The following is a 20,358-nucleotide window of genomic DNA, read 5'->3' on the forward strand; positions in this document are numbered from 1 at the left end:
AAAGCCTCACCATCAGCTGAGGCAGCCAATAACTAAATGAGCAGCTTGGCGAAGCAATTAAAATACCAGGACCGTAAGAGTCAGGACCATAAAAACAGCCACTATTTGCATTAAATTGGCCTTTACGAAAAAGGGTGAGCCACCATTTTTACATAAAATGGCGGCTCAGCAAGGAATTGGGTGGCCATGTGCTGCTCACAGATCACCCGGTGACTCACCGTGAGGAGGGGTAGGCAGCTGGTGGGGGTCCAGTGAGTGACGTGCAATCCGGACCATGGTAGATTTACCCATCCCTAGTTCAGGGCTTCTTCCTTTTTTAATATGCAGCCAGACACAAAATGTGAAGTTCCAAAATAATATTTGTGCCATTCAAAATGCAAGTAATGCAAACGTTGTATTATCTTAGCTGATGTAAAAAGTGGCTAATAACAACAAGAAAAGTAAAGTGAGCAGTCCAGGTTCCTCTGCAGCCCTAAACCCCGATCTAGTGTACCCATTTCTCCTCCCCCTGCCAAAGACACTCCCTGCAGACTCTACTGCTACTCTCCACAGAGCGTACACCAGTGTTGCCAAGATGAAACAATTCTAGAACATGGAGAACATATTCCTGACGAGTCATGTGAAGTTGTCAATATTATGACAAGAAGATATGCAATACATTCTTAAAACTTCTGTACTGTGTTTGTACATGTGATTTTCTTCCTCTCTTGTTCTAGAGTGTGTGTGTGTGCTTTGAATATACCTCTAACTCCAATTAACATTTTGTTGGAGTTCACGATGCTGCTTGTGTGAAGCTTGAATATAACATTTTTCTGCATTAGTGCTGTCAAATTCACAGGATTTTCAGCTACACTGTGTAGGCTTCTAAATGTCATGGAATGTGATGCTAAGCACCAAAGCATGTGTGCACACGCAAGGAAGATGCATGGGTGGATTGTAGCAGCACACGCTGTGTGTGTGTGTGTGTGTGAATTACACTCTGCAGCTAGTCCTGTCCCATCCCCCCTCCACCTGTGGATGCCCCTGCTGGCCGTATGTCCTAGCTTACACAGGACAGTTCTCTATTTAAAGGGCTGTCCAGTTCAAATCTGGTCAAAAGATAATGAACTATAAAAATTGAGAACACAGAGGCTAGCCTTGAAGTTGTCCATCAAGTTATTTATTTTTTATTATTTATTGGATTCATATCCTGCCCTTCTTCCAAGGAGCCCAGGGAGGCTACTTAGCACATTAACAGCAGACTGAGCAGGGACACAGGTCACATAGTCTTCCCCACTACGAGAGATGTATTATATTTCTATTTAAATTTCTATTTCAGTTTCCCAGTTTGCATCTATACATATAAATTAGCATATACAATTTGTATGCAACTCTATGCCTCTTTTTTGGTGATAACGTTTCCTCTTTTTTAGCAATGTGTAAGTGATCATCCTACTACATTGTGAAGCCTGGTTGAATTTGTTTAATTATATATGTTTCTCTTTCTCTTTCTTTAGATGTCAGAGAACAGGACAACAGTGTAAAAGACAGGGTGCAGCTTCTTGTGAAGTGGTGAAAGAAGCTGAAATTCTCTCTTCTATATAGCTCAAACATCCATTCGATCTGGTCCAACTTTTATCTCCTCTGTATTCTTCTCTTTAAAAATTTAAAAAGCTAAACAAAGAAAAAGAGAGTAAAGGGGACATTGTAGGGATGCCAAAGGAATGTGATCTTTGTGAATTCTAGTATGAACTGACCTAGGCCCCATCTACACTGGGCTTTTACTCTGGTGCGGGTGTGAGTCGAGGTCTGATGTGATAGATGACAGAGTTGCGACTTCGCAGCCATCCATGGTTTTTGCCTGGAAAAAGTGGAGTTCCAAGGAGTCGTTTTACTGTGATTTGGGGGGTTTGCTGTGGGTTCCCCCGCAGTTGCAGGGCATCTGTTCCTTCCCTGAACTGACTTTGCATCTTACAGTGGGTGTGTTGTAGGCATGTATAGTGCCTGTGTCACTCTGTGATGCCCCTTTACTCCCCCATTCCTTCGCAGCTGTGCAGTTAGAGGCACAGAGGGGTGTTTTCATTTATTTAATCACACTTTTGCACATTTTTGCAGCTTTGTATCTTCGCAACGGTTGCTTCTGGACTCGGTGCCTAAGGGCTGGGGAGGGTCTTGGAGGAAGGAACAACATCACTCCGGCCACCATTTCGGAGTGATGGCTAGGCACGTAGCGCTCACACTTGTGAGTGCAAATCATAGGGATGTATGAATCCCTTACTTGGTTCCGTTCTGGGGCATCTGCGGTGGGGGGGAGGCGATCTGTCTCTCCCCCTGGAATCCTCTTTGGCCAGCTCCGCTCCGCGGCAAGTCCGTGGAGTCACCGCCTGGGGCTGCCCACAGCCGGACCTCTGTCCACTGCCGGGCTGCGGCCACAAATGGCTGCTGCCATAGCAGCTGCCATTTGCGTCCCTGCATTAGCCGTGATAGGTTACGTACATATTTACGTAGCCTATCATGGCAAAGAGCAGGGACGCAAATGGCGTAGCGGACACCATTTGCGTCCCTGCTCTTTGCCATGATAGGCTACGTAAATACTTACGTAAATACTTACATAGCCTATCACGGCTAATGTAGTGAGGGAAATGGCGGCCGCAGACAAGGGCAGCGGACAGCTGACGAAAGGTAGGGTCCGTCCCGGGGAAGTTTCGCGGGGTGGCGGGGGGGATTGCTCTGTTCCGCCATGGACTCTGGGGGATTCTTTAGAATCCAGCCTCACTGGAGTCTGTGGCGGAATTCTCTAACATCCCTAGCGAACCATCGCGAGAGTCTTAGGCTGGGGAACTGACAAACTCGTGCATTAAAAACGTGGTTGTTCAGGCAGGCATTTGGGGTGGGTTAGGGTATTTTAGAAAATGTTTTTATTGTAGAATTTTATTGTTTTAAACTGTTTTATTGTATGTTGTACATCGCCCAGAGTGGCTGGGTGACCAGCCAGATGGGTGATTAATAAATTTAATAATAATAATAATAATAAACTGATGCTGTGGAAATGAAGGAGCACAAAACACCCAATTTTTACCTCAAACAGGGTCAGAAAGACACAGCAAAGCCCCTGAAATATAAAACAGCCGCTGAAGTGTTGCACCCCCACACTTATGGGACTGCAAAGCTGCGCATTTCAGTATAATGGCAAAAAAGAGGGCACAGTGAGTCTCTTAGGGCAGTACTTCGCGAGTGTATCGCAGGGCATGGTGACTCAAAGCTGCATTGCTGCGCAGTCAAAACAGTGCCATATAGATGGGGCCCTAATATGCACCTTCCAAACTAATGTGTTGATATAAACTCAGTTATCCACTGGCTTTCGGACTTATAAATGTTCTGGAGTAGTTCTCAATACAGGTCAAACCCTGATACAGTTCAAACCCTGTATCACAATGCATTTAAACATTTGTATTTTTAATTAAAATACAATAGAGGCTAGGAGAGAAATTTGTTCTGTTCGTATTTTAATGTGAACTTCCCTAATTTCACACTTTCAAACCAACATGCAAACAGAAACACAGTTGTGCTCTAAAATTTGCCCTTCTCTGAATTTTTCAATAGAGTTCTCCAATTAAAAAAATGCATACAAAAATTTGTATATTCGGGAAAATGTACACAAAAATCTATATATTCATGAAAAAATGTTCATAAAAGTATTATATTAAGAACAGTTTATTCCAATTTATGATTATTTTTAAAAGGTTGGAGGGGGCAGATTAATGTCGAAAGGACAAAATGGACTTATATGAGAACACATTTAAAACCAGACCAGTAATATCTATTCAATATTTATTATTTATTTATTATTTACTTAACAACGTACATTTATTTATTTAACAAAGTTATATCCCCCCTTTTCTGACAGTAAAAAGTGGGTAATAATAATAATAATAATAATAATACAAAACAACAACATAAAATACAAAAACTATGCTGACCATTGTGTGGGGAAGGCAAACCCCCCAAATTGCTTTAGCCAATTGTGAGTTGTAGGTAAAATTCCTTTCCAGCCCCATCAGTTGGTGACTAACCCCTTAAGCATCCATGAATTTGTCTAATCCCCTTTTAAAGCCATGGCCATGACAGCATCTTCAGGTAGCACATTCCATGCTTTAACTATGCACTTTGTGAAGAAGTGCTTCCCTTTGTCTGTCCTGAATCTCCTGCCATTCAGCTTCATGGGATAACCCCATGTTCTAGTATTCTGGGGGAGAGAGGGAGAGAAATGTTTCCTTATGCACTTTCTCCACACCAGCATAATTTTGTACATCTGTATCATGTCTCCTTTTTTCTACGCTAAACAGTCCTGGAAGTTGCAGTCTTCCCTCATAGCTGAGTTGCCCCCCTTGATTCTTGTGGTTGCCCTTTTCTGCACCTTTTCCAACTCTACAATATCCTTTCTGAGATGCGGTGACAGTTCTAGGTAGCTCAGTAGGCAAGGGCCTGGCCTGAGGTTTCTGGGCTTCACGTCCCAGAGTCCATCATGAGAGTACATTGAATGTACTCAATGTACTAGATGTAAGTAAGGCAATTCTGGTCATGGTGACTTTCGATTGGACAACTTTAGTGTGGCCCACATGGAACTGCCTTTGAAAAGTGTTCAGAAAGTTCAGTTGGTCCAGACTTCTGTGACCAGGCTGTTGACTAGAGCTACTTATTGGGAACATGGGGCCCTTCTATTACAATGATTGCACTGCCTCCAATTCAGCTCTAGGTTCAATTCAAATCACTGAATGTGAATTTTGGAGCCCTAAATAGCATTGGATCAGCATACGTGAAGGACTGACTTCTCCAGTATGAACCTGCCTATCTACAGAGATCTTTGGGGAAGGCCCTTCACACATCCTATCAGTATCTGAGGCAGTGACAAGGGAAAGGGCCTTCCCACTGGCGGCCCCAGGCTTCACTCTGGGTTTCATGCCTTACCTTATCCAGATCTAGTGGGGATCATTGGCCAGAGGTCAGGGATTCATCTTCCCAGCTCAGGTTCCTGAGGGGAGAGGTAAATATTGGGAAAAGCAGCCACCTGAAGAGAGGGTGTTAGGCCCCAAGGACAGTGTGAAGAATCACATGGGGCAGGCACAATTAGGCTTTGGAAGGTGGATGGAAGCTGAACATAACAATATAAATAGAGCTCTGTTGGATCAGACAAACAATCCATCTAGGCCAGCATCTGGTTTTCTTGAGAGCTCTGTTGGATCAGACAAACAATCCATCTAGGCCAGCATCTGGTTTTCTTGGTTTTCTTAATTTTCTCAAGAAAATTAAATTCTCCATTAATTTGTCTCATCATTTTTTAAAACCTGTGGCCATCACCACATCTTGTTACACGGTGTATGAAAAAGCACTTTCATCTCATACCTATTGCCAACCAGCTTCATTGAGTGACTTCCAGTCCCACTGTTATCAGAGAGAAGTAACATGTTTCCTATCCAGTGTTTAGAATTGTATAGAATTCAGCCTTCTTTTTTCTAAATTTTAAATGCCCTGTTTAGGTAAGGCATTTACTATGGGCTCCTTCACACTGGGCTTTTATCCTGGAATTGAGATCGCTCCTTCACTGAAGTTTGCGGGCTCTTTACATGACGCAGTGATCATCCAAGGCATCTCCTGCACTAAATGTCCTTTGTTCCATTTTTAAATAGATCGCAGATAATGAGCTATGAAATTACCCTATTGTGTTCTGCTTCAGTTTCCTCCCTGAAAAGAGTAAAAGTGGCAAGAAGAGGAGCGAGATCAATGAAAAACAACAGAAGACTCAGCTACGGGGGAGAAGGAGTGGGTGAAAGAGTGGGGGAAAAGGAAGCAAGTGAAAAAGGGAGTCATTTGATCCTGCATTTGATCCTGAACGGAAGCAGAAAGCCCCGTTTTAAATGCAGGATTTTATGCTGGTATAGAGATGCCCTCTCTCTTGATCTTTTCCAGTTATCCCTCAGCTGATATACTACCTTGCTGAATTGAGATTGGGTTGTCATTCCTTGTATTCCAGGCTGCTCACATTATCTAAGGTGTCCTCTTCTTTTGAATCCCGTGAATTAGATTCAGTTATTTAAAACAAAATACATTTCATTTATTTAGAAAAAAATAAATTAGAGGCCATTATCTTTATGGGACTTTGAGGTTCTAGCATGAGGATTGGGACCCTTAAAATAAGGGATGCCTCTTAAGAGCTCCTTCCACTGGCAGGCAAAGATGTTTTTATGCAAGCAGGCCTTTGGCATATAAGCTGGTCTGTTGCAGAAGGGGTTTTTAATTGGTTGTTTATTTCTTTTATTGTGTTTTTAATTTATTTATTATTTATTTCTTTTATTGTGTTTTTAATTGCGTTTTTAATTTAGTTGTTTTTATGCTATGTATTAATTAAACATTTGTTTTTAATCTGAATATTACTGTTAGCTGCCTTGCATGACATTTTTTGGCAGAAAGGCAGGATAGAAATTAATTAAATAAATAAGGTAAGGGGGCATCTAGCAACTTTCCTGGAGACACCCTTCCACATTTAATGCATATCATCACTTTGATTGCCCTTCTGGGAGTTTAACCCTGAGTTGGGGGTAATAGGAGAGAATCAGTGAGGATGTGGGAGCATGGGGGGAGGGAAGAGGGCTGCTATACTCTTTCCAAGTTCAAACCACCTGCCTGGAACCCTATAAAGAGGAAAGTTGGTGGTGGGGAGTGTGAAGGGGAAGGGAAAACCGCCAGGCAGGGGATGGATGAAATTCCTCTTCCTCTCTGGTTCTCATCACTTGCAAATTGCCCCTCTGCATGCTGCTTTGTAGTGAATAACTGGGCTGTGGAGATGGTTTCTTACACCCTTGCATATGTAATATGTAGATGAGTGCCAGATTTTATCCCATCCCATCACCCTCCGTATTGCCCATCCTGCAGTATCTCACAGTAGTACATTTTGACTACTATTGTTGAAATAAGGAACACACATCCTTTGCCTTTTCATACAGTGGACAGCCTTTCATTCCTTACCAAAGGGTTGGAAGACTCTTCCCCATCAAAGGCCTTGTTCCTCTGTGGCTCCAGGGCACTATGAGAAACAACCCTCAACATGTAAGAACATAAAACCATAAGAGCCCTCCTAAATCAAGTACTATGGGTACATCTAGACCAACATCCCAACAGTGGCCAGCAAGATCCTTGTGGGAAGCTTACAAACACATGATGAAGGCAACAGTTACCCCCAGTTTAGTAGGTATCATATCTAGCAGCCAGGCTTCAGCAGCTTAATGTGCCATAGTGAGCATGGTGCCACCCTCCAGTGAACGTGACAAGATTGTCTGGCAGTTGCCTAGTGTTCCTGACCACCTCCCCTGCTCCAGAATTGAGAGGAAGTCTGGGGGTTGTTTTGAATTTGCATGGCTAAGGCAGCTGGAGAGGCTTGGCCACTCAGGGCTAAACTGGGAAACCCACCCCTTCTGGCCTTCCAGCACACTACTGTCTGAAGGCACTTGTGGCGCCTCCAGCTAACAATGTGCAACCAATTGCCTTCCCACTGGCCCTTCCTTTGAAAAAGACCACAGTACGTTAAGCAACAGTGCTCGGAGGCTCCTGAAGCTATTCCAAGCAGAACTGCTTGCCAGAGAGGAGGAGGACTGTCACGGCAAGTTTTGGCACGGCCCACACTGGCAGCCCAAAGTTTATAGCTCCTGAGAGACCTGTCCTCCCCGAATTGGTCTCATCCTCTTCTAAAGCCATTGGACCTCAACACATTTTGTGTGAAGAAAATCCATTTTCCATTGCTAGTTGCGTACTTACTGCCAATCAGCGTCACTGAGGGCCAAACCAGACTGTAATGATCATTAAATGCATCCTTGCATTTCAGGTGCACTTTTAAAAAAGCAAATAGCCATTGGGGTGGGGGTTATAATTATCAGGATCACAGCAGGGAAGCAAGGAGGGTTAGTTTAACTGTTCCCTCCCCTGATGCTGTGTGATGAAAATTGCTCCTCCAGAACTGCTATTTACATTGGGAGGAAAGCTCTGACTGGTTCCAAAAGGGTGTTTCCTCCCAATGCAAATAGTAGTTTTAGAAATGCAATTTTCATCAAGACTGTGGTAAGGGAGGAAAGGGTTAAATTCCCCTCCCTCCTTCCCTCCCCCCCTCCTTGCTGTGATCCTAATAATAATTAGCCCCATTAGTGGTTGCTTTTCTTTTTTTTCAATTAACGAAGAGGTAGTAGTGTTTATCCGCTGTACCAAGAACAACACCCTCTTTACGCTACAACCAGCTCTTCAGAGATTAAAAGCCAGGAAAAGCTTCCTCAGATCGATGGAAGACTTTGATGAATTCAAAAGTAGAATGGCCTTATGGAAAGCTACAAAGAATCAACACTGGAGGGAACCAGCAGAGGAGCGGGCACCTGGTTCCGATGAAAGCTGGGAAGTGTGGAAATCATTGAATAGACTGTGTATGGGGTGTAACAAGATCTAGAGACACTTTGAATAAATGGGGTTATCCAGTGATCTCTGCCCCATGTGACTGCGGAGAGTTGAAGACAACAACACACGTATACTTGCCTTTTGTGCCCTAACCAATGTACACATGAGGACCTTATGACAGCGCGACAGAACACAATTAATGTTGCTAGTTTCTGGGCAAGATTTGTCTAATTTTTATATATTTTAACTTCTACTTTTTATATTTTAAATGTTATGTGTTATAGTATGTTTTTTAATTGTGATGCTTTTGACATGAATAAATAAAAAAAATAAACCAAGAACAACAGAAGTCTTGTGGCACCTTACATACTAACAAATTTATTATGGCATGACTCTGTGGTCCATGAAAGCTTATGCCAGCCTTCCCCAACCTGGTGCTTTCCTGATATTTTGGATGACTCACATTCCTGACCATTGTCCATGCTAGCTAGAGCTGCTGATGGAACACATCTGGAGAGCACCAGGTTGAGAAAGGCTGGCTTATGCCACCATAAATTTGTTAGTCTTTAAGGTGCCATAAGATCCTTTGCCTAGTTTGTCCCTGAGTGCCTCCTAGTTCTACAATTAGGAGAGAAGAGACATGTTTCCTGTTGATAGTGTTCAGAATACTACTCCTGCAGACATGTTTTCTAAACTGAAAAGGCCCAAACCTTTTTAACCATTTCTCTTACAGAAGGTGCTGCAATCCCTTGATCTTTCTATTGTCCCTCAGCTGGAATGGGGTACTTTGGAGAATTGGAATTGGGCTCCCACATCTCATCGTTCAGAATGCTGATGGCATCCAAGGTGTCCTTCTCCCTTTCATCCTGCACCTACTGTCAACCAGCTTGACTGAATGACTTCCAATTCTACAGTTATGAGAAATAAGAAACAAGATTTTAATTGAATTTCAATTATCCTTCTGCAGACTTTTCTTCCTCAACTGTAAGGACCCTTGATCATTCCGGTTTTCCCCCAACTGAGAATAGGGTACCTTGCTGAATTGGGAGTAGGTTCCCATTCCTCATACTCCAGGTTCCCAACATCATCTATTGTGTGTCCTCCTCTCCTGTTGAATTCTGTGAATTGTATTCATTCATTCATTCATTCATAGAATCATAGAATAGCAGGGATGGAAGGGGCCTATAAGACCACTGAGTCCAACCCCCTGCTCAATGCAGGAATCTAAGTCAAAGCATGCCTGACAGATGGCTGTCCAGCTTAGGGATGTCAGAGAACTCCACCACGGATCTTGGTGAGGCCGAATGCCAGTGCATTCGGCCCCCCGAAATCTGTGGTGGAACAAAGCCCCCTGCCCCCTTATCCCGCGAAATGGGCCTGGAACGGAGCACCTACCTCCTACCGTCCGTGCTGCATTGCGAATGGCAGTCGCGTCTGTGGCCGCCATTCAATTCTTCCATATGGTCATGATAGGCTACATAAATACGTAAGCCTATCACGGCTAACACAGGGACTCCATTTGCGTCCCTGCGGAAGCCATGATAGGCTATGTAAGTATTTACGTAGCCTATCACGGCAAAACTAAGGGAACGCAAGTGGTGGCGGCTATGGCGGCTGCCATTTGCGTTCCTTTTTTTTTTGCCGTGATAGCCTACGTAAATATTTACGTAAATTACGTAGTGGCCGCCATTTGCGTTCCTTTTTTTTTTTTCTGTAATAGGCTACATAAATGTTTACGTAACCTATCATGGCAAAAAAAAGGGGAACGCAAATGGCCGCTGTAGTCGCCGCCATTTGCGTTTGCTGTTGTTTTTTTTTGCTGTGATAGGCTGTGTAAATATTTACATAGCCTATCATGGCAAAATACAGGGACGCAAATGGCGGCGGCTACGGCAGCTGCCATTTGTGTCCCTGCAGGCTGCCCAGTGGCCGGATGTCCGGCTACAGGCGGCCCCGGCTGGCGGCTCCACGGAATCTCCGCGGAGCCGGGCCGGCCAGAGAGAATTTCAGGGGGAGGGCACCTCCCCCCCACCGCGAATCTCACCCTTCGAAAAGGTAAGTGACTTTCGTACGTCCCTAGTCCAGTTTCATCTTGAATGTCTCCAGTGTGGGAGAGCCCACTACCTCCCTAGGTAATTGTTTCCATTGTCATATTCCTCTAACTCTCAGGAAGTTTTTCCTGATGTTCAGCTGTAATCTGGCTTCCTGTAACTTCAGCCCATTATTCCGTGTCCTGCACTCTTGGATGATCGAGAAGAGATTCTGGCCTTTCTCTCTGTGACAAGCTTCCAAGTATTTGAAGAGCGTTGTCATATCTCCCCTCAGTCTTCTCAAAGCTAAACGTACCCAGTTCTTTTTGTCTCTCCTCATAGGGCTTTGTTTCCAGTCCCTTGATCATCTTGGTTGCCCTCCTCTGAACCCTCTCCAGTTTGTCTGCATCCTTCTTAAAGTGAGGTGCCCAGAAGTGGACACAGTACTTCAGATGAGGTCTAACCAGTGCTGAGTAGAGGGGAACTAGTACTTCCCAGGATTTGGAAGCTATACTTCTATTAATGCAGCCCCAAATAGCATTTGCCTTTTTTGCAGCCATATCACATTGTTGGCTCATATTCAGCTTGTGGTCTACAACCATTCCAAGATCCTTCTCACTTGTAGTGTTGTTGAGCCAAGTATCCCCCATCTTGTAACTGTGCATTTAGTTTCTCTTTCCTAGGTGCAGAACTTGGCATGTATCCCTATTAAATTTCTGTTTCCTGCCCAGTGCTCCAGTGTATCAAGATCACTTTGAATTTTGTTTCTGCCTTCCAAGGTATTAGCTATCCCACCCAATTTTGTGTCATCTGCAAATCTGATAAGCATTCATTTAAAACTAAAGCTGTTTCTATCCCCAAACCAAAGCTAAAACCTGGGAAGCAGAGTTAGACTACACTTACAAAAGTAAGAGAAAATCTGAGGTCATTTTCTAGTACACAGTTCATCCCTTTCAAATAAGGGATGCCTTTGAAGATAAGGGGTATCTGGAAAGACTCTTCCATCATTTGATGCATGTCGCTTTTTTATTACCATCCTGAGTGCTTGATGGGACAATTGGAGTGGAGAACTGGTGAGGGGGAGGCAGGTCTGCTCAACTCCACACCAACTACTTTTCCAGTATAATTCCACCCACAATCTTGTACATTTAATGTGTAGTTTAGCAATGAATTTCATCCTATCCCAACTTACCAATGTGGTGGAGGACTTTTTGATGTTGTAGGGCATCCATTGCTCCTCAACATATCCCTGTGGCTCCAGGCTGCTGAGATGGGAAAGAAGAGCCCTACTGATGAGGCCAAAGGGTCTAGCTAGCCTGGCATCCTGTTTCCAACAGTGACCACATAGATGCTTCAGGAAGCCCACAAGCAGGCCATGAAGGCAACTTCATCTCTCATCATTTGCTCTCTAACAATGGAGTTAACCTATGGACAGTAATGTAGTGGCTGGGAATGTAGAGTGTGATAAGTTCACCTGTAGGAGTGCAAGAGTAATTCATTGAAGCTCCTTGCTCTGACTAGTGAATTATTTGTCACTATTGTTTGCACTGAGAATGAGGAAAATAATCAAGCAAAGGCTGTCATCTCCATATTTGAAAGGATCTCAGCATCCAGAGCTGCGTAAGACTTGAGGGGGACCTGGAGAGTCACTGCCAATAGGAAGTAGACAAATGGACCAGTGGTTTGATTCAGGATAATGCGAGTGTTCATGGGCATCTTGCCAGCAAACTCAAGACAGTCTAAGAGGCTTTAAGTGCTTTCAAACCTGGATACTTTCCCCTATGATGTAGGGCCTACAACCTCACTCGGCAATATGGAAGGCATCGCTAGATTCAGCTGTGGCTAACTGGCCAAACACTGAACTTAATGTCACAGTTTGGGGACCTGCAGCCCTGAGGGGCTTACCTGAACTCAGAGTGCCAAAGGATTATGTGACAGGTGCACCAACAAATTTAGTGTCTCTGTCCCCTCTTCCAAGGAATAAACTAGTGGAAGCCACCCAGACTCCATGCTATACCTGACTGTGAACCACAGAAAGCTCAGTGTATGTTTGGATGCCCCCGTGTGTCCTCCTTCAGATCCTGGTTCTGTAGCTTAACACCTGAGTCCTCACTCCAAACTTAAGAACAAGTAACTGTGTCTCCTTACATTCATCCCTTTCTACCCTTCTCTCTCTCCTCCCTCCCTTTCCTCTGTTTTCTACCTGCTGTTAGAATTTAGATTGAAGCCCCTGTCTTCTTTTGGCTTATGTTCTGTAAATGTATACTGATAGCACTGTATAAGCAATCATCTAAATAAGTTGGAACAAAGCTATCATACCTTGCAGGAGACACCGGAATCTCTTCTTCTGTGAGGTTCATAAAGCAGAAGAATAGACATTCCTTTCTGACATTCTGCAAAGGAGAGAGAACAGAAATCCATTTGGAACAGAGATGGATTTGGAGTGGGGAAGGTTAGTGCTCCCCACCATCACCAGCAGCAAAGGGAGTGGGATGCACTAAAATCCAAACTGGCAAAAATTCTACTTGGATGCCCATTCCCCCCCCCCCCCACCAAACCTGTTTGCGGCTGGGTGATCAAAACTTGCTCTGAACAGTCTCTGAAGTGCCATGATCCAAAAGCACTGATGAAGCTGTTGCAGCCAAGCAGGAGCAGAATGTCATGCAACTAGGACCCACCAGCAGGAGAGACCTGGAGATGCTTCTGCCAGCAACAAAGTCCAGAAGGACAATGAGCAGCATTGGAACCTTCAACCTGTGTAACAATGAGTTGGGCCAGCTCAGAACCTTGTTGTCATGGTGACCATCTAAACACACACAGCACTGGAATCTAGAGCAGCAGATGTCACTTTTTAAATCAATACAAGTTTATGGTAGCTGTTTCGGGACCCAGTGGTGGTCAAGCAGGCAGGGTTGCCAACTGTTTTCCTGGTCTTGCTCCTGTGACTTTCACAGTGGCTGGCAATCAGAAGTTGTGCTTTTGATAGAGAGACCAAGTTGCAGGGCTAGCCCAAGACACCGAGCTGCCTTCCCATTCCATATACAAAAGCTGATGGGACTGGCAGTTCAATCTTCCTTCAATATTGGCAATGGGCAGCATCCTCTGCCACACCTGAAGGCAACAGGCTAGCTCAGGGGGCACAGGGCAGGCTGCATGGCCCACAGCTATCTCCTCTGACACTTTGCTGTCACCTCCAAGCATCTGCTGCCTGAGGCAACTGCCTCACTTTGCCTAATGGAACGGTTGGCCCTGCAAAGTTGCCTATGGATATTGCCACTATGCCACCACCACCACCACCACCACCACCACCACCACTCAGTTCCTGTTTGCTTTTGTTCTCAGACTTTTGGGGTACTTTGATGATATTTCTTTCCACCTTGATATATAATCCCCAAAATTTTCCAAGTTGTAGTGGAAAAGCAGTGGGAAGGAGGGAAGGAATGCTCATCTCTTTCCCCACCAACCATTTTTTCAGTTCAGTTCTACCCACAAACCAGTTTCTCCCACTGCAGGGCTGGATATATATGTCTGCCTTCTGAGGAAGAGGCGTTAACTCTTTTGCTGTCCGCTCCGCTCCTCTCCTGATTGGGAAGTAGAAAAGGGGATGGCCAGAGGAAGGATTAAATATCTTTCTATCTGCTACAAGTCACCTCTCTCAATTCTGCTTTGCAGACTGTGGCCAGGGATTCTTACTTGTTTGTACATCTAATGTGTAGTTAAGCCCTGAATTTCATCCCATCCTCCAGCATGCTTTTGAGGGAGTGAATAGAATAGAATAAAACTTTATTACGGTCAAATACCAGCTCAAAAAAGGAACTACATTAAAATTATCTGCCATATATCCCCAATCAAATTAATAGACACTTCAACACAGTGTAGTACTAATGTAATGCATATCAGCCATATTGGATGAATGGCATTACTCTCCAGACTTTGTCTTTCATCCAACTAGGTAAGTCCAAGCTCCCTCAGCATCCTTCTTCGAACACCTATTGCGGCTGCAAAAAATTTGGCGACACTATACGTAAATGTCGAATTAGTGTCAGACAACAATATGTAGACATATTGTTGTCCTGTACGTCCCGGAAAGCAATTTAGCAGAGGGGAGATGAGTATCTCTATAAAATATACACCACAGCAAAACGTGCTCTGTTATTTCTATCTGTTCCATGCCACAGGGGCAGAGGCGGTCTGACCAGGGGATCTTTTTGTACCATCCCTCCAAAACTGCCGAGGGGAGTCCATTTAGACGGGCCAAGGTAAATGCCCTTCTATGTTTATGCAGTTCCAGTTGTTCAAGATAGGGTGTAGCTGTTACAATGTATCTATAGTCCTCCCTGAGATAGAATTCTGGGGCACTATTGAGGTCACTTTGTCTCTCAGTATCTGCAATGCGCTGCTTGATAGTCTCCATTGCCTGATCAAAACCCATATTTAATAAAGTCCGCAAGGGAAGCCCCAAGAAAGCTATTTTCTGTTCAGTTGACTGAATCCAACTGGATTTAAAATCGTCTTGCAAAATTAGTGGGGCAAGGCCAGTAGGGAAATATGACAGTCTAAGTTGGTACACAAGAATAGCCACCCAGACCCTAGCTTCAATTTTGATCTGGCCAGTCTCTAATCTTATCTTTGCATTGGAGACATCCCTAGGAACACCCAATATTGCCCTCAAAAATTTTGATTGTACACGTTCTAATGTTTGGATATTTGGGAAAGGCCCCAATTGAGAGCCGTACAATAATTGCGCTAGTACTTTTGCTTGGTATAATTGGAGGGCTAAAGGGATATAGTGGTTGCCTTTCATTCTCATAAATTGTGCTATTGCGGATGAGCTGCTCTGTGTGTTTAATGCCACATATTCGCCGTGAGCCTTCCTGGAAGCATTTGCTTGGAAGACTACCCCTAAATATTTGAATTGAGAAACCTGCTCAATCTTATGTTGGTTTATCATCCATGATCTGATTTTTGGTCTTTTTGCAAAAGTCATGATTTTTGTTTTTTGATAATTGATCATTAGATCTTCTTCCTCGCAGTGTTCAGTCAACTTCCGCAATGCTCTTGTAAGCCCAATTGGAGTCCTTGAGATAATAGCAGCATCATCTGCATATAGTAAAGTGGTTATATGCCTCCCCGCAATTTTGGGGGGATGAAAATCGGTATGGTTTAGCTGGTCTACCATTGAATTGATGTAGAAGTTGAACAAAAGTGGGGCAAGAATGCAGCCTTGCTTGACCCCTTTTTTTGTTGGAACAGCCTTTGTAAGGTGGCCGTGAGCACTACATCTGACCTTAAGGGAGGTGTCCCTATATAGAGTCTGAATGAGTAGGAGCAGGCGCCTATCAATGTTGGAGGCCTCTAATTTCTTCCATAGTTTGACCCTCGAGATAGTCAAAAGCTGCCTTAAGGTCTATAAAGGCTACATAAAGTGAGGTGACCTTGTTTGAGATGTATTTCTCGATGAGATGCTGTAGTACCAAGCATTGATCTATGGTAGAGCGACCCCCCCTGAAGCCTGCCTGCTCCTCCGCCAATATCATATCCTGTTCCAGCCAGTCTTTAAGCTTCCTATATAAGTGTCTGGCGTATAATTTACCAATAGTATTTAATAAACTGATGGGTCTGTAATTTGCGGGGTCGTCTCTCTTTCCCTTCTTGAATATAGGAACAATCATGGCAGAGCCCCAATCTTCTGGTGTCTGCCCAGTCATGTCAGTGTAGGAGAATAGCGATGCTAGAGCTGGGCCCCACCATTCTAAGTTATTTTTGACCACCTCTGGAGGGATCAGATCTTCGCCCGGTGCTTTGCCCGTTTTCATCTGGACAACTAGATCATAAATTTCTGAAGCCAGGACCGGGGGCCAAGACGGAGCATCTTCAAGTGCAATATTCCAGGCCACATGGGCAGCATCAGAATCCTTGTATAATTGATGGAAATGCTTCTCCCAAGCCTTTGGATGAATATAGCAGTCTGGCAATGTTGGTCCACAAATTGGTGAGATCTTTACCAACCGCCAGAATATGGTCGGATCCTTCGATTTGGCTGCTTGAATCAGTTTCTCAGAGTTCTCCTTCCAAGCCTTTTTTTTCTTTTGTATCAGTAGCTGTTTGTAGGATTTTTTCTGTTCAAGAAGATCTTGAGCCGCCTTCAGATCAGAACTGAATTTATACTTTTGATAGGCCTTCTGTAAGGCTTTTTTTGCTTGAACACATTCCCTATCGAACCAGGGCTTTGAGGGTGGATGGTGCCATTGTTGAGGCACCCTTACTCTCCGAGTGAAGGCTTGTTTCAATTCTCGGCTAACTCCTGATATAATTCCACCGAGCTCATTATTTGGGTGTTAAGTATTAGAGATGTCCTAATGTTTTGCATGTTGTCTGATGCAAGAATGGCCCGTAATTCCATGTCCATCCTTGGGGTCCATTTGACGCGACAGTAAGCTTCCGCCTCAGGGATTATCATAGGCATATAGTGATTGGCACTTCGAAGATAGGGGTGTGGGGTTTTCCAAGTCAATAAGACCGGGAGATGATCACTGTGAAGTTTTGGGACGACCTCCATGTCCTTCAAAAAGGGAATCAAGTTTGTTGATACAATGAGATAGTCTATTTGACTCATTCTGATTCCCGCCAGATAGGTAAATTCCGCTGGATGGTCTTTCCCAAATGCACCATTAAGAGTGTGCAGGTTGAGCCTTGTAGTCAATTGATATAGTAAGAGCCCAGAATAGTTGGATTTTATATCTTTAGATTGTCGAGTAAATGGAAGGCCATTTATAGTAGGTGTAGGGGGATAAGCTTTTTGTTGGGAATATAGGGCATGATCACTTGGACCCATCCTGGCATTAAAGTCTCCTCCCAAAATTGCATATGTATTGGGATAGGATTGGAGCAGATCTGCTACATATGTTTCAAATTCTGCCCAAATTTCCCCAGTCTGTAATTTCTTCTTTTGAGGGGGAAGATAAGCATTTATTATCAACAGATCCCATCGCTCAATATGAGCAAGGACAGCCATTGCATGTTGTTTATAGGATGGCAGCATCCTTGTGCTTACGCACAAAGACGTAGCAATTAAGATTCCTATACCTCCTTTACATCTTCCGTGTCCCTCCCCAGGGACTGCTCCAATAGAATATGATTGAAAACCATTAAACAGCAAATTCCCCTGGACCCATGTTTCTTGTAGCAGTACAATATCTTTGGAAGAGAGATAGTCTTTTGATTCAGGGTCCTGCAGGATTCCAGTCCAGCCATTTATATTCCATGTTGTAAGGCCAATTTTATTTATATGCTGGTTGTTTGCGTGTCATTGGGACTCAGGAGTGATACTTTCCAACACCTGGGCCCTCTTTTTTTCTTCCCTCAGCTCAGTTGTTAGTTCTGAGGCCAGTCCAATTGAGGGGACAGGTGAGTTCATCCAGTTCTCTCCCAATGGGGAATCAACTTGGGGATATAACACACCTGATTTTAAATGGTGTCCAGTCATCCCTTGAGGGCTGGAGGCACTGACTTGGAATATCGGAGGGGCCTGGCAGTCTGCTTCTGCAGCATCATCTGGCTCTGTACTAAGCTGAATACTTGTTGAATTTTGTAATCCTTCTATACGTTTCTCAGTAGAAGTCTGAGGCCTCTGGGTCTGGATCTCATCCAGCGTCGTTTCTAGATCTATTGAAGATATTTCACACATAACACAGGAGTTGTAGTTCTTCCTTTCCAGTGCAGGGAGTGGCCTTATTGGGGTCAACTCCCTTATCCCCATCAGTGCTTCCATCTCTAATTCCACTTCCCTGTCATCCATTATGACAGTCTGTGGCATGCATAGCTCAGGTGAGTTTCCAGTGTCAGGTTTAGCCATTCTGCTATACGATTGTAGGTTTGAAATTGGTGTTATTTCTGGGGTCATTGTTACCATAGGCGTTTCCTTGGTCAATAAAGAGTGGAGCAGTCTATTATCCAGTCCCACATTATCAGTTGGTTTCATATCGGAGTCTAAATTATCAGGGGTGCCCAAATTTAGGTCCAGGGAGCTCATAAGGGCTAGACTTGTGTGGGTAGAAGAGTCAAGATCTAAATTATCGCTATCTCTCTCCAAGGCCAGATCTTGTTCATGTAATCTGATTCTCGTTGGTATTAGTAGCTCATCCAGTTTTGTTCCTTAATTTTAAGAGTCCATCCTGCTTGACTGGGTGGTTTGCAGCCAGCTCACGGTAATTATTCTTTAGCAGTTTATCTTTCTTATCATGGCTAGACTCCTCCACAGCTGTCTGAATTGTTGATGATAAAGTGGTGCCATAGTTAACCCTTCTGACTCTGGCAAGGGCTCTAACTCCAAGCTCTTTAAAAACTCTCTGAGGGGTTATACCATATCCTCTTAGGTACTGTGCTAAGTGGAAAAGTTGCAAAGGCACAGAAGTTGACTTAAAGTCTAGGAATAATCTTTTGCAGTTCATTTGCGAAGGCAGAAAGTGGAAGTGTTTTAAATCCAATGGGGGTATAACACAATTCAGTAATACTGCCAGAGAGGTAAGGATCCTTTTCTTATTTGACCAAAGCTGTGCATCTTTCTTTGGGAAGCATATGAAGACCTGATTTGTTTGGGGTATTCTTTGTACTTTCCCTTTTGTCTTGTGTTGTACATATTGCGTTCGCTCAGGGTTAAAAGGGGGGGGGGGCGTGTAACAATGGCTTCGTCCTCGTTCTCACCTCTTTGCTCTAACTTAGATACTGGGTGAGCATACATTTGGATTAAGGCTCCTAATTGCCCTTCAATTCTATTTAAACGCTCTAGAATTAAAATTAGAGTTTCTGCAGATATAAAGCAGATTTCACCCAGCTGAGGAGGGCAATTTGGCTGTGTAGGGAAAGCATACTCTGCCTTCTGACTGTTTCAGGACTTCTTCTGAAGGACTTCTTTCCGTCCTAGCGATTTATGCTTTCCTGCATTCTCCTTCACTGGGGTTTTAATTAATAGGCTGCTTTCTATCTCTTGGCAAACTGAGGTGCTTATAGGGGTTGTGGCCAATGCCGCCAGTCCATTCTTATTACTGTTTTTGATACTCACGGCATACGTAGCCCCATTTGAGGGAAGGAAGCTTTCGATTCTAAGCTGTTTCTTCTTTCTCTCCTTTTCCAACTTTTCTTCTCTGGGACTTATAGTTTGCTGTCTCTTTCTTAATCTCCTCCTCCCTTTGGCTGTGAATAAATCCTTATTTTTTTTTTAGTTTTTCATGTTTGCAGCTTCACTTGTCCCAGTGTAGGTGGGAGCTACGTCTAGTCAATGTTACTCCGTCGCCGTCTTCCCCCGCCTATCTTTTGAGGGAGTGGCAATGGCTCCCTGTTCTATTTCACATGCTTCTAAGTTTTGCAAATACATTTACACTCCTGAAAAACAGAAATAAGCCAAGTGATGTCAGTCAGCTTAATTGAGACATACCACAGAATTTGGATTTGTTTTAAAACTAAAATCAGTCTGCACACAAAGTCATGTTCTGTGTATGCTCAAAAACATCTACGTTTTTCTTCAGCTATCAGCCTAAGGAAGAATTCTGTGCAAGTGAGAAGCTCATACATGGCCACTATACCACTTAGCCCATCCAGGCTGGCCACTGAGCCCTTCTAGACAGGAAGGGCCATAAAATGCTTTCCATTCAGGATGGGACTTTGCATGAGCAATTTCTTCCTATCTCTGGAGAATTCTTTGGTGCTGCTTCCTGGCTTCAATTCCTCACCTCAGACCAGACAGTGACCCTTGTGGGGATCCTGATCTGCAGTTGAAGGCTAATGCTCCAGGCTGGAGCACCATACCAGCCAAACTATGGACTAGGATTTCTTTGGAAACCATGAACTGTCACCCCCACCAGCCATTCCACCAGCAGGCTGCACAGAGGGAGATGAAAGGGAAAGCAGAGCCTTTCTA

The 20,358-nt window shown here is 44.0% G+C and overlaps 1 long non-coding RNA gene across 4 annotated transcripts; it reads right to left on the reverse strand.

The window, feature by feature from the left end:
• Positions 1-738: 738 nt before the first annotated feature.
• LOC146338170 (uncharacterized) lies at positions 739-19,764 on the reverse strand. 4 transcript variants are annotated; one of them, XR_014785171.1, is made up of 6 exons: positions 19,504-19,764; positions 12,762-12,835; positions 11,635-11,707; positions 7,003-7,060; positions 4,948-5,011; positions 739-1,653 (listed from the first exon to the last, which is right to left on the reverse strand). It is a non-coding gene; the product is annotated as an uncharacterized LOC146338170 (long non-coding RNA). The 4 variants fall into 4 exon arrangements; XR_014785173.1 differs by lacking the exon at positions 11,635-11,707; XR_014785174.1 differs by lacking the exon at positions 739-1,653 and having other exon boundaries at positions 3,806-5,011; positions 11,635-11,704.
• Between the last annotated feature and the right edge of the window lie 594 nt (positions 19,765-20,358).

This window comes from Heloderma suspectum, chromosome 10, assembly GCF_057233095.1.
Source record: "Heloderma suspectum isolate Gila_16-S chromosome 10, 16-S_ref, whole genome shotgun sequence".
In the NCBI taxonomy this organism is placed as follows: Eukaryota; Metazoa; Chordata; class Lepidosauria; order Squamata; family Helodermatidae; genus Heloderma; species Heloderma suspectum.